Source organism: Bos indicus, chromosome 3, assembly GCF_029378745.1.
Source record: "Bos indicus isolate NIAB-ARS_2022 breed Sahiwal x Tharparkar chromosome 3, NIAB-ARS_B.indTharparkar_mat_pri_1.0, whole genome shotgun sequence".
NCBI classification, from domain to species: Eukaryota; Metazoa; Chordata; class Mammalia; order Artiodactyla; family Bovidae; genus Bos; species Bos indicus.
Window position 1 is genome coordinate 120,941,420 of NC_091762.1, and position 12,804 is coordinate 120,954,223.

Sequence of the window (12,804 nt, forward strand, 5' to 3'; positions counted from 1 at the left end):
GATTCATTGCTCTATTTGACTTCAGAATTTTCCTTTCTAGGTCATTATAATACACACACACACACAGGAATTCTTTTCTTTTTAATTGTGAAAAACTCACAGAATATAAAATTACCATTGTCACTCAGCCCACGTCACTAGGAACCGTCTTTGTGCAGGGAGCCTCTTTGCCTCACTGACCCTGAGCCACCGGTGAGCACAGAACAACTAGCCCAGCCACGACACCCCTTCTCGGGACCCTCTGTGCCACCCACAGGACCAGGACTCCATGCGGGCCTCCCCACAGCAGTGTAAGAAGAGAACTACATGGCGGGGGCAGAGGTGGTGAAGGAGAGAGACCAGGAGAGAGGAAAGCAGAAGCGGGCAGAGGAGCTGGCCATGCTGACTCAGTCGCGTGCCTACCAGATCAGCCCTGCTCAACTGCTGGGATCAGAAACGGTCAGGTGGGTGAGGGAGGTGTGACCACAGACGCCAGCAGCTTTAGCCAGACACCTGACAGTCCACAGTGCAAACCTGCCAGGCCCAGCGCCACTCCCCGGGCCAGCTTCAGAGCCCCAGAGCCCCAGCCTCATGTGGGGGCTATCCCAGCCCCATCTTCCACAGCGCCACATCCCAGCTCTCAGGAGAGTCTTCTGAGCTCCCAGGAGATCGTGTCCACTCAGGGTGTATGACAAGTGGCATTGGGCTGGGACCAGTTGGAAGTGGCCAGAATGAAATCCAGTTTCTCTGTATCTCTTCTGCCCCTGAAGTGCCCACTCTCTCCTACTCGCTCATGCCTGTTTTGTCCAGGTGTTCCCTGAACACAGCCAGGCTGCAGGGAGGTTTTCAGGGCACAGCAAGAGCTGCAGCGTCTCATGGTGAGCAGGGCCGGCCACCAACTCATGCCCGACTCTGGGAAAGCATCACTGTGGGCCAGAAACTGACCCTCTGAAGGCACAGGTGACTGCTCCTGGATCACTCAGGGGCCCCAGAACTTAGGTTTTTCTTGTGACCTCTATAGCCAGCTCTAAAGGACAGAACATGTAGCAAGGAGACATCTGGACCCCGGTAATCACAGTCAGGTTGGTTAAGTACAAAGGGTGGGGCAGTGAGGACAGGGTGGGGGCCGCCTGCCTCTGCTGTCCCCCTCCCCCAACTCTCCTGACCTTCTCCTCCTCAGCATCCTACCCCCGGGGTGGGGCAGTGAGGACGGGGTGGGCGCCACCTGCCTCTGCTGTTTCACATCCCCCCCTCCCCTGACCTTCTCCTCTGCAGCATCCTACCCCCGTATTGGGCTTTCTTGGCCAGACACAACAGAAGTGATCATTAAGTTACTCAGTGTTCAGTGGAATAGTCACGAAGTGACTTCAAGTGTAAAAAGAAATAAAATTGAAAATAAAATTCACCCAGACTGTTAACGTTTTGGATGAGGTTAGTGTCAGAGAAGATCCTTGGGCTCCTGGTAAAGGTCCCCCTGAAACTCTGGCTCTGGAAGGAGGGAGAAAAGATGACCTTTGGTGAATGTGACCTAAGCCTGGTTTGTGTTTGACCAGCTCATTGATTTGATTATTGGTCATCATCACATTTGCTGAGCCCCATTCTGCATCTGTTTGAGGTCTTCACAGGGCTCACAAGCTGGAGAGCTCATCGCAGTGTGCGTAAAGACTTGAGGGGTCCTGGGTGAGGCAGAAAATGGTGCGGGCAGAGCATGGGATCAAGGAAGGCATCGTGGACCCAGTGAGGTCTGAGCTGGGTCTCCAAGGGTGAGTTCGGCAGGGCCTGGCTCTGAGCAGGACTCAAATACATGATGAATGATGAAATGAATAAAAATGGAAATCTTCCCCCAAAAGAGCAAGACTGTCAGCTCTTCTGTAACTCAGTCCAAGCTTGTCCTGCTCACCTCACGACAGGCCAATAAATTGAGAGATGAGTTCTTGGGGCAAAGAACAGTGACTTTATTCAGAAACCGAGGACTCTTGTCCCAGGACCCATCTTGCCTGAGTTAGAATTCAGGCTTCTTTTATCTTAATTCTCAAAGGTGGTGGGGGAGGAAAGTCAAATATTTCCTCATTCTGATCAGGCTCCAGAGGGGATGTATTAATGTCTGCCTCCCTGTTGTGATTCATAGGTGACCCTGGTCAGGAAATTTCCTGTGAGCTAAACAAAGTTATTATTTTGGCTTGGTGCTCATTACCTGGGATGCAGGGCTCCCAGAGATGGGACTTTATGTACAAGCTTATAGGCAACATTCCTTTAGTGGTTAACTCGTAATAGGTAGAATACAAAGGGTCCTTCTCTATGACCCTTTCAGGCCAAAGCTTGGAACTGCAGGGTACCCGGGGACAGCAGGAGAGGCCCCGCGTGGTGCCCACTCCACCCCTCACAGTTGTCTTGCTAACTAAGCAGCCTGTGTCTTGACTCCCTGGGGGCACCTGTTTGCCCTCTTCTCTCGGACAGTGCTGGTTGTAAGGTATAGATTGGGCTGAGGCAGAAAAGGAGAGATGACCTCAATGGAAGTAGTTTACCTTTATTCAGGCAAGGAGGGTTGGCAGTCAGCCTAAGGACCAGGCTGAGCCTGAGAGGGATCAGGGAGGCTTCATATTTAAAGGGAGGTTTGTGGAAGCGATAAGGGAAACGTTAGTCAGGCAGGATGTTTTGGGTATTCTTTAGTTCAGATGGCGTGTGTAGTTGGGCAGTGGGTGATAAATCCTCTGGACAAGGGGTGATAAGTCCCAGGTGGATGCAACCAGCCTGGAGCATCAGGGCGGGACCTAAAGTTTGGTTTTGTTTTCCCTGAAGTTAGATGACTCAGCAAGGGCCTCTGAGACTGCTGTTTCCTTTTCTAGACCCAAAGACTCTTTCACTGGTCAGAAGCAACACTCACCTGTGCCCCTCCCTTATCAGGCCCAAGCAAACCAGCTGCCCTCACCTGAAAGGGTATTAGTCTCTCAATCATGTCCCTGAGACTCCATGGACAGTAGCCCACCAGGCTCCTTTGTCCATGGGATTTTCCAGGTAAGAATACTGGAGTGGGTTGTCTTTTCCTTCTCCAGGGGATCTTCTCAACTCAGAGATGGATCCCAGGTCTCCTACATTACAGGTGTATTCTTTACCATCTGAGCAACCAGGAACATGCATAAGAAACTGCTACCTTCCAAAACTGGGGTCAGAAGGCTGGGCGCATGGTTCAGGCTCTACAAGGCATTTCACATCCTCCTAGTATCTCCTCTTGTCTCCCTAAGAAGCTCTTACATCTCAGGACACCTCTAACCAATACCCTCTTTTGGTGGGAGCTAGTGCTCAGTGGTTAACATTTTCAGCCCAGAGAGACACAGCCTGTGCTTTAGACCATGGCAAACCCTCCCAGCTAGCCCCAGTCCATCCAAATCTCTCTTGTTCCTCAGATCCCATGGCCAACAGGCAGTCCCTGAGTCTGTTCAGCAGACAAGCTCCCACAGTGTCCAGCACTGAGGCTACTCCTGCCCCCGTGTCTCCTCGGCCCTGTACGATGAGGCTGCACTCCTGGGAATGGAGGGTCCTCTGTGGTCTTCTTCTGGGGCTGCTGCTGGGCCTTCTTCCTCCTTCAACCAGAGCAGGGAGCTGGCTCATGCAGGCCTATGAGTAGGGGGAGGAGGGGACGAGCGGTCAGTCCCTCCCTCTTCTGCGGGCCGCAGCCCTGCGGGAGGAGGTGCTGGGGGCTGAGCGCGGGCTTGGCCTGCTCAGGGATCAGGACTCAGGGCGCATTCGGGGGAGGCTGAACCTACTGGGGAATGGTGACAGTGTTGATGGTGACAAGCTGTTTCCATCTCTGTACGAGCTGGTCCAGTTCACCAAATTCTCCCAAAACTAACACCCATATATAAACACTCTTCCTCTGGCAACAGGGGGTGGACTGAGTGTTTTCCAGGAAACTCCTCACTAACCTCTGGGAAAGATTCTGACAGAGTCTCTGATGATGCAACAAATGTCCGCTTTGGTTAGGAATCAACAAGGACTCCCTGTTTGACACATGGATGTCAATGCTAGGGAGCAGCCTCGAAGGGAGGGGAGTTTGGGGGAGAAAGGACGCATGTGTGTGTGTGGGTGAACTGTTCCCCTTGGTGTCACTTGAAACTGTCACAACACTGTTTGTTAACCGGCTATACCCCAAATACAAAGTAAAAAAATACAAAAAAAAAAAAAAAGAGAACAACATGTGACCAAACACTCACCAAAAGAAGACACTGGATGATCTGAACATTGGCTTCAAAAGCGCATTTTGTCAATACAGAAAACTACAGTATTTTAAAGTCCTAGTTTATGATTTAGAACCTATGATATTTAGGTGACTCATCAATTGTTTAATACACGCACTGATAAAAATACAAGCTAAAGGCTAACCAGTTTTAATATCATAAATTTCACCCTACAGTCTAAAGCCAGGGCACATAAGTCTACTTATCTGTCTTCTCCCTCAAACTACCTCTCCCTATAGTTTTAAGATTTGTGTCACCAGTGAGCTCACTCCAGCTCTCCTGCAACATACACCCTTCATTCTATGGGAGAAGTGATAACACTCGTTTACACTAGTGTAAGTGAGAAGGTGATGCATGGTGACAGAAGGAAGGAGACTGGTGGGGGGCTCAGCCCGGCCTCGGCCTGGGGGCTTTGCCTGGACCCTCAGTCCCTCTCTCGCTGCTGACCATAACAGGGGCCTGGAGAAGCCTGTGAGGAGCCCTGGCCAAGAACCTTCATGCACGTCTCGCCATTTACATCATGAGCATGGAGTTTTTGCAAAGATCTTAAAATTTCTGTGTTTTTCTGACTTCTTTAGTCTACATTAGTCTTCTCACCAGGGGTGTCATTAACTAAATCAGCCTATATATTATTAATATTAACATATGTCATTGATATATAAATATTATATTAAAATAATAATAGTACATAACATTTTATATTTATTTACATTATATATGCATATTTTTTGGAGAAGGCAATGGCACCCCACTCCAGTACTTTTGCCTGGAAAATCCCATGGATGGAGGAGCCTGGTAGGCTGCGATACATGGGGTCACTAGAGTCGGACACGACTGAGCAACTTCACTTTCACTTTCCACTTTCATGCATTGGAGGAGGAAATGGCAACCCACTCCAGTGTTCTTGCCTGGAGAATCCCAGGGACGGGGGAGCCTGGTGGGTTGCCGTCTATGGGGTCGCACAGAGTTAGACAAAACTGAAGTGACTTGGCGATGCATATATTTATGTAGTATTATGTTATAATAAGTTAAATAAATGAGCAGAGTGATGATATACAGCCTTGATGTACTCCTTTTCCTATTTGGAACCAGTCTGTTGTTCCATGTCCAGTTCTAACTGTTGCTTCCTGACCTGCATACAAATTTCTCAAGAGGCAGGTCAGGTGGTCTGGTATTCCCATCTCTTTCAGAATTTTCCACAGTTTATTATGATCCATACAGTCAAAAGATTTGGCATAGTCAATAAAGCAGAAATAGATGTTTTTCTGGAACTCTCTTGCTTTTTTGATGATCCAGTGGATATTGGCAATTTGGTCTCTGATTCCTCTGCCTTTTCTAAAGCCAGCTTGAACATCTGGAAGTTCACGGTTCACATATTGCTGAAGCCTGGCTTGGAGAATTTTGAGCATTACTTTACTATCGTGTCAGAGAAGGCGATGGCACCCCACTCTAATACTCTTGCCTGGAAAATCTCATGAATGGAGAGCCTGGTAGGCTGCAGTCCATGGAGTCACTAAGAGTCAGACATGACTGAGAGACTTCACTTTCACTTTTCACTTTCATGCATTGGAGAAGGAAATGGCAACCCACTCCAGTGTTCTTGCCTGGAGAATCCAGGGATGGGGGAGCCTGGTGGGTTGCCGTCTATGGGGTCACACAGAGTAGGACACGACTGAAGTGACTCAGCGGCAGCAGCAGTTACTAGCGTGTGAGATGAGTGCAATTGTGCAGTAGTTTGAGCATTCTTTGTCATTGCCTTCCAGAATGCAGGGAGAAATATCAATAACCTCAGATATGCAGATGACACCACCCTTATGGCAGAAAGTGAAGAGGAACTAAAAAGCCTCTTGGTGAAGGTGAAAGAGGAGAGTGAAAAAGTTGGCTTAAAGCTCAACATTCAGAAAACAAAGATCATGGCATCTGGTCCCATCACTTCATGGGATATAGATGGGGAAACAGTATCAGACTTTACTTTTTGGGGCTCCAAAATTACTGCAGATGGTGACTGCAGCCATGAAATTAAAAGACGCTTACTCCTTGGAAGAAAAGTTATGACCAACCTAGATAGCACATTGAAAAGCAGAGACATTACTTTGCCAACAAAGGTTCGTCTAGTCAAGGCTATGGTTCTTCCTGTGGTCATGTATGGATGTGAGAGTTGGACTGTGAAGAAGGCTGAGCGCCGAAGAATTGATGCTTTTGAACTTGGTGGTGTTGGAGAAGACTCTTGAGAGTCCCTTGGACTGCAAGAGGATCCATTATAGAGGAGATCAGCCCTGGGATTTCTTTGGAAGGAATGATGCTAAAGCTGAAACTCCAGTACTTTGGCCACCTCATGCGAAGAGTTGACTCATTGGAAAAGACTCTGATGCTGGGAGGGATTGGGGGCAGGAGGAGAATGGGACAACAGAGGATAAGATGGCTGGATGGCATCACTGACTCGATAGACATGAGTCTGAGTGAACTCCAGGAGTTGGTGATGGACTGGGAGGCCTGGCGTGCTGCAATTCATGGGGTCGCAAAGAGTCTGACATGACTGAGCGACTGAAGTGAACTGAACTGAACTGACTGATGTTATAATAAATTAAATTAATAAATACAAATAAACTAACATAACAATATGAGTATATATTACTCCTCAGAGGCAGACCTTTGCCTTTTATGCAGTCAGCTCTGCCTTCTGATCATATTTTGTTTGCCAGAAAGAAATGAAGACTGAGGCCAGAGTGAAAAGTGAGGGGAAGGCAGGCAGAGAAGACCCAACCTGAAATTACAGGGGAGGCATATTTAATCACTCAAGTGAAACAAGAAGTGTGTTCCCGAGACCAGGCTGAAGTGTACAGTCTTAGTGAGGGGAGCGGATTGGACCCCGCACCCGGCCCATGGGCACCTTCTGGGGTGGGGTGAGCGGGAGGGAGCCTCCTCCGGGTGTCTCTCCGCTGGCTCCTCCACGGACCCGCTCGTCCTCCCCAGGCTTTGCTGCGACCTGTGTGCTTTGCCGCCAGGAGGCCCGTTTCCTGCCCTCCACTGTTCTCCTACCATCTCTCTTTCCTGGAATCTCTGGGCTGCTACCGGCCAGGCTGGAGACACAGGCATCCCAAGACCTTCCCTGCAGCCCGTGAGCTGTCCTCGCCCCGCCCTCCTCCGTTACAGCTGGGTTAACGGGGTGCCTGGTGTTCATTACTGAGACTTTCCTTGCTCGCAGTTTCCTCCCTTCCTGATGGTGGGATGCGCAGGGCAACTAAAGCCATTTCTGAATTTCCCTGAATGTGGATGCTAGATGAACCTAGTTTGCTTATAGCAGAATCATGTTGTTCTAAAGAAAGATTTTTATGTTCCTATTGAAAACCACTGGAAAACCCCCAAACAGGAAATGGTGACACCTCAAAGTCATACTATTACATGACAAAAGCAAGTTGTAAAACAACACACACATTATTTGTCTAACTGAACTAAAAATGAACCTATATTATCTGTGTGTAAATAAATATATATTTGAAAAAAATTTTTTTAAAAAACTGGAGGAATATATACAAATGAACCACAGATACTTTGATAAGGATGAAAGAAATTCTACTTATACTCTAAATTATCCAGTTTTTGTGTGTGTGTGTACTTTTAACTCAGGAGGAACTTGAACAAGAGTGTATATTCTTTGTACTTAAATAAACACTTTATATATGATTGTACAGAACCAGCTTATCATAAAAACCGAACCAATGTATTTCAGAGTCAAGCAAATGATAAGCTGCGTAGAAAAGAGTGAATATCTGCTGAAGGGCTAGAGACAGAAAGAGCACACGAGCAGCACAAACAGTGAAATGCTGGCTGCACGCTGCTGTCCCCTCCAGTCACTGGGCCATTCCCTGAACGCTTGCTGGGTTTAAGGCAGCCTGGAAGTCAGTCACCTGTCCAAGGCAAGTCTGAATTGATGCCAGGCCCCTAGTAAAAACATGTTTTAAATAGTATCTCTCAGAGGTAGAAAATGCACACTGTATTCTCTAAACTTATTTTGGCCTGTTCTATAATGGATTGTTCCACTAAAAACAAAACACTCAAACCAACATTAAAAACCACCCTTTTGGTGTACCTGAAAGCTTTTGCCATTTTAGAGCTTTCTCTTTTGCTGTCATCTCTTAAACATGTAAAATAAATACAGTCAAGTCCCCTCAGGAGGGGCCACTCAGGGAGCTCTGGGCCTCAGTCGTTCCTAGGAATAAAAGTGGCAAAGAGCAGTTTTGCCCCAGAACTCTCAAGGCATTTTGGTGTGGGATAATCGGGACCCGTGGAAAGCACATGATAGCCTGATACTGTTTCTTATGTCTGCCACGGTTCAGTGATTTTCAATATCTTACTTTCCATAACCAAAGATTGAGAATGCTCAGGAGAGAGCGTAAATATAACTACATAACTCCTTATAAATAGCATATAAGTAGAAAGTATAGTTAGATGTGAGTCTACTACTACTACTACTAAGTCGCTTCCGTCGTGTCTGACTCTATGTGACCCCATAGACGACAGCCCACCAGGCTCCCCCGTCCCTGGGATTCTCCAGGCAAGAACACTGGAGTGCGTTGCCATTTCCTTCTCCAATGCATGAAAGTGAAAAGTGAAAGTGAAGTCGCTCAGTCGTGTCCAACTCTTAGTGACCCCATGGACTGCAGCCTTCCAGGCTCCTCCATCCATGGGATTTTCCAGGCAATAGTACTGGAGTGGGGTGCCATTGCCTTCTCTGATGTGAGTCTAACTTACCTTATTATCCTAGTTCCTGTGGCTCTCAGTCCATAATGCTCAGACTACATTCCTCGGGCACCTCTACAGATTGGACAGTAGGTGGCACTTTCAGCCTGTTTGAAGCACAATTCACGGGCTTTGGCTTGTTTACTTGCTTTTAGGTTGTTTTACCACCATTGCACAGAAAACAGAGTAATTTGGTACTTAAGTGTATGAAATCCCGATCAATGTCATGGGAGCAATTTCAGAAGAACACAAAGCCATATAACTCGATCTGCAGGAAGCATTTACAAATATCCACAGAAAAAACTTTTCCTCTCCATAGATCCAAACTGAAAAAAGAAAGTGAAAGTCACTCAGTCCTGTCCGACTCTTTGGGATCCCTTAGACTGTAGCCCGCCAGGCTCCTCTGCCCATGGAATTCTCCAGGCAAGAAGACTGGAGTGAGTTGCCATTCTCTTCTCTAGGGAACCGTCCCAACCCAAATTATCCAGTAATAAAACGCTTTAGGGTTTGTGTCACAGATGCTCTTTGCTACTTTGATTCCTGGTAATGACAGAATCTCAGGTCGACCTGGGACCCGCCCTAAAGTAGTTTGTGTCCTGTAACCCTGGTCAGGCACATAGACTTTAGTTTGGTTTTCTTGTTTGGAAATAATTTGACCTAGCTGCTCACAAGCGAAAAGCAAACTACTGTACCTTAAAATGTTCCAGTAGAGTACAGTCAGGTGCTCTTGATTCTAGGAACTTCAAAGGATGTTTTTAAGCCTTGTCAGCCATCAGCTTCTCTTGATTCTGAAAGCTGGGTTTACTAGGGACTGGCAGCAGGGAAAGTGTGATGAAATCACTGCAGCGGTGTTGTGGTTCAAAGCACAGGATCTGTACAGACTAGGAACAAAGATAAAATATTCTGAAGGGGTGAATCCGGGGCATTTACTCTTATCTGAACAAAAGTTTGTTCACAGATGCATTTTATGCATCACTTGGGCTTCCCTGGTGGCTCAGAGGTTAAAGTGTCTGCCTGCAATGCGGGAGACCTGGGTTCAATCCCTGGGTCAGGAAGATCCCTTGGAGAAGGAAATGGCAACCCACTCCAGTATTCTTGCCTGGAGAATCCCATGGACGGAGGAGCCTGGTGGGCTACAGCCCACGGGGTTGCAGAGAGTCAGACACGACTGAGAGACTTCACTTTCACTTTCACTTTCAGGGAGGCCACAGGCTCCCTGGGCTCTCCAAATACCTCAGGTTAAGAGCGCCTGGCCTGGGAGTGAAAGAAAGCAAAGGCAGCCCTTCCATCTTCCCCATTCCGACCTCTGGTCCCATCACATTCCGACCTCTGGTCCCATCACATTCTGACCTCTGGTCCCATGAAAGGGACCGTGGACGCTCAGCGCGGTGTCCCAGCCGCACGGCTGCCAGAGGAGTTACAGGAGCAGACCTGCCCAATGGTGCCGCTGCTTGCTGCCTGCTGCCGGGCGTTGTGAGAAGGCCCCAAGGAGATCTAGGAAAAGCAAAGGGGAGTCCAACTCAGCAGAGCAGCCCCGAAGCACAGGGAGTTAAAGAAACAGGAAGCAGGAGTCAGGTCAAGGAACGACCCCTTTCTGATGGCTGTGCTGATAACGGATGTGGCTGAAGCATCACTCTCCCTGCACACGCGGCTCTGCCTCTGCAGGCACTTCCGGTTTGCCTCACTGTGAGAGGCGGCTGCTTGTCAGAAGGCAGATCTTTTCTACCATCAATAAAATGTCTTTTCCCTGCTGTCAGCCCTGTAATCTGGCACTATATACACCTTGCTCCATTGGCTGCTAACACTTCCGTAAAAGGAGATCTAACTGTTGAGAGTTCAAAATTCCAGGGGTCTGTGGAGTCCCGCCACCAATTCACCCCCCAGAGTTATGTCAACTGATTATCCTCCTATCCATATGAAGTATATAAATATAATCTCTCGGAGTTGGTGAAGGACAGGAGGGCCTGGTGTACTGCAGTCCATGGGGTCACAAAGAGTTGGACATGACTGAGTGACTGAACAATGATAAAATATTATCTCAGTTGATAAAGAATCAGGTTCAGTTTGAATCAGGTTCAGTTCAGTTCAGTCGCTCAGTCGTGTCCGACTCTTTGCGATCCCATGAATTGCCGCACGACAGGCCTCCCTGTCCATCACCAACTCCCAGAGATCACTCAGACTCACGTCCATCGAGTCAGTGATGCCATCCAGCCATCTCATCCTCTGTCGTCCCCTTCTCCTCCTGCCCCCAATCCCTCCCAGCATCAGAGTCTTTTCCAATGAGTCAACTCTTCGCATGAGGTGGCCAAAGTACTGGAGTTTCAGCTTTAGCTGAAACTTCCAAAGAACACCCAGGACTGATCTTCTTCAGAATGGACTGCTTGGATCTCCTTGCAGTCCAAGGGACTCTCAAGAGTCTTCTCCAACACCACAGTTCAAAAGCATCAATTCTTCGGCCTTCAGCCTTCTTCACAGTCCAACTCTCACATCCATACATGACCACTGGAAAAACCGTAGCCTTGACTACACGGACCTTTGTTGGCAAAGTAATGTCTCTGCTTTTCAACATGCTATCTAGGTTGGTTATAACTTTCCTTCCAAGGAGTAAGCCTCTTTTAATTTCATGGCTGCAGTCACCATCTGCAGTCATTTTGGAGCCCCCCAAAATAAAGTCTGACACTGTTTCCACTGTTTCCCCATCTATTTCCCATGAAGTGATGGGACCAGATGCCATGATCTTCATTTTCTGAATGTTGAGCTTTAAGCCAACTTTTTCACTCTCCACTTTCACTTTCATCAAGAGGCTTTTTAGTTCCTCTTCACTTTCTGCCATAAGGGTGGTGTCATCTGCGTATCTAATGTTACTGATATTTCTCCAGGTGAGTCAGGTAAAAATACTCATTACAGGCTTAGGATTGAAGATACTAAAGTGAGAACATGAATGAATGTAGAATTTTGGAACATCTGATTTTAAAAGTATTTGTTTATCTTTAAAGTCCAATAAGAAAATTTTACTCATGCTTATCTTGTCTGAGGAATAAACATGGAAAATACTTACTTAAAAAAAGCTACAAAATTTGAGGCTTTTAAGAAGGGAATTAAAAGAGAGTGGGTCATGAAGAGTAACTCCTTTCAGATGGAGAAGCCAAGAGGAGAAAGAAATTGATTTAAGAAAAGATCTTACTATTAGAGCTGAGGCCATCTGCCATTTAGTCAAATTTGCTTTTCTGCATGCAGGGTCACCTTATACAGACTATACAGACACACAATACAGCTACCATCTCCACTGATATGCAGAGGGGTGCCCTGGCCACCGCTTCAGACCGCCTTGTGGGCACTCAGGATGCTCAGGATGCTCAGGACTCTGTCCTGTGTGTCCCTGTGAAGTGACTCCCAGGAGGTCCATCCACTGAGACGAGTTCGTCTGTTTTCAAGCAGCCCTTTAAATCCCTGAGGCCAGCGCCCCTCTCTCACCACATAAAATGTCCCCCCATGTGTCACTGCTCCTCATAAACATGGCTGCTGCTTTTATAATCAGTCTTCAGATATGGTCACCTGATTCTGTTATTTTTTATTATGTTGAAATCAGTCAAGTGTCGTATATCTTACTAGCATATTAATGTGTCAGATTCAGAGAAATAATTCAAGGATGAAATCAACTGATTATCCTCCTATCCATATGAAGTATATAAATATAATCTCTCAGAGTTGGTGAAGGACAGGAGGGCCTGGTGTACTGCAGTCCATGGGGTCGCAAAGAGTTGGACATGACTAAGTGACTGAACAATGATAAAATATTATCTCAATTGATAAAGAATGTACAGTGCATAGGGGAAAGTGGGAGAAAAGT

The 12,804-nt window shown here is 47.3% G+C and overlaps 1 long non-coding RNA gene across 2 annotated transcripts in view; it reads right to left on the reverse strand.

Annotated features, from left to right (window-relative positions):
- Positions 1–1,279: 1,279 nt before the first annotated feature.
- LOC109558168 (uncharacterized) overlaps positions 1,280–12,804 on the reverse strand; it is a 30,822-nt gene continuing 19,297 nt past the window's right edge. The window contains exons 4-7 of one of the 2 annotated variants that reach the window (XR_011566000.1): positions 10,305–10,448; positions 9,647–9,835; positions 8,967–9,280; positions 1,280–5,600 (exon numbers count right to left, since the gene is read on the reverse strand). This is a non-coding gene — a long non-coding RNA (uncharacterized lncRNA). Of the gene's footprint in view, positions 9,281–9,646; positions 9,836–10,304; positions 10,449–12,804 lie in introns of both variants that reach the window. The other variant, XR_011565999.1, reaches the window with a different exon arrangement.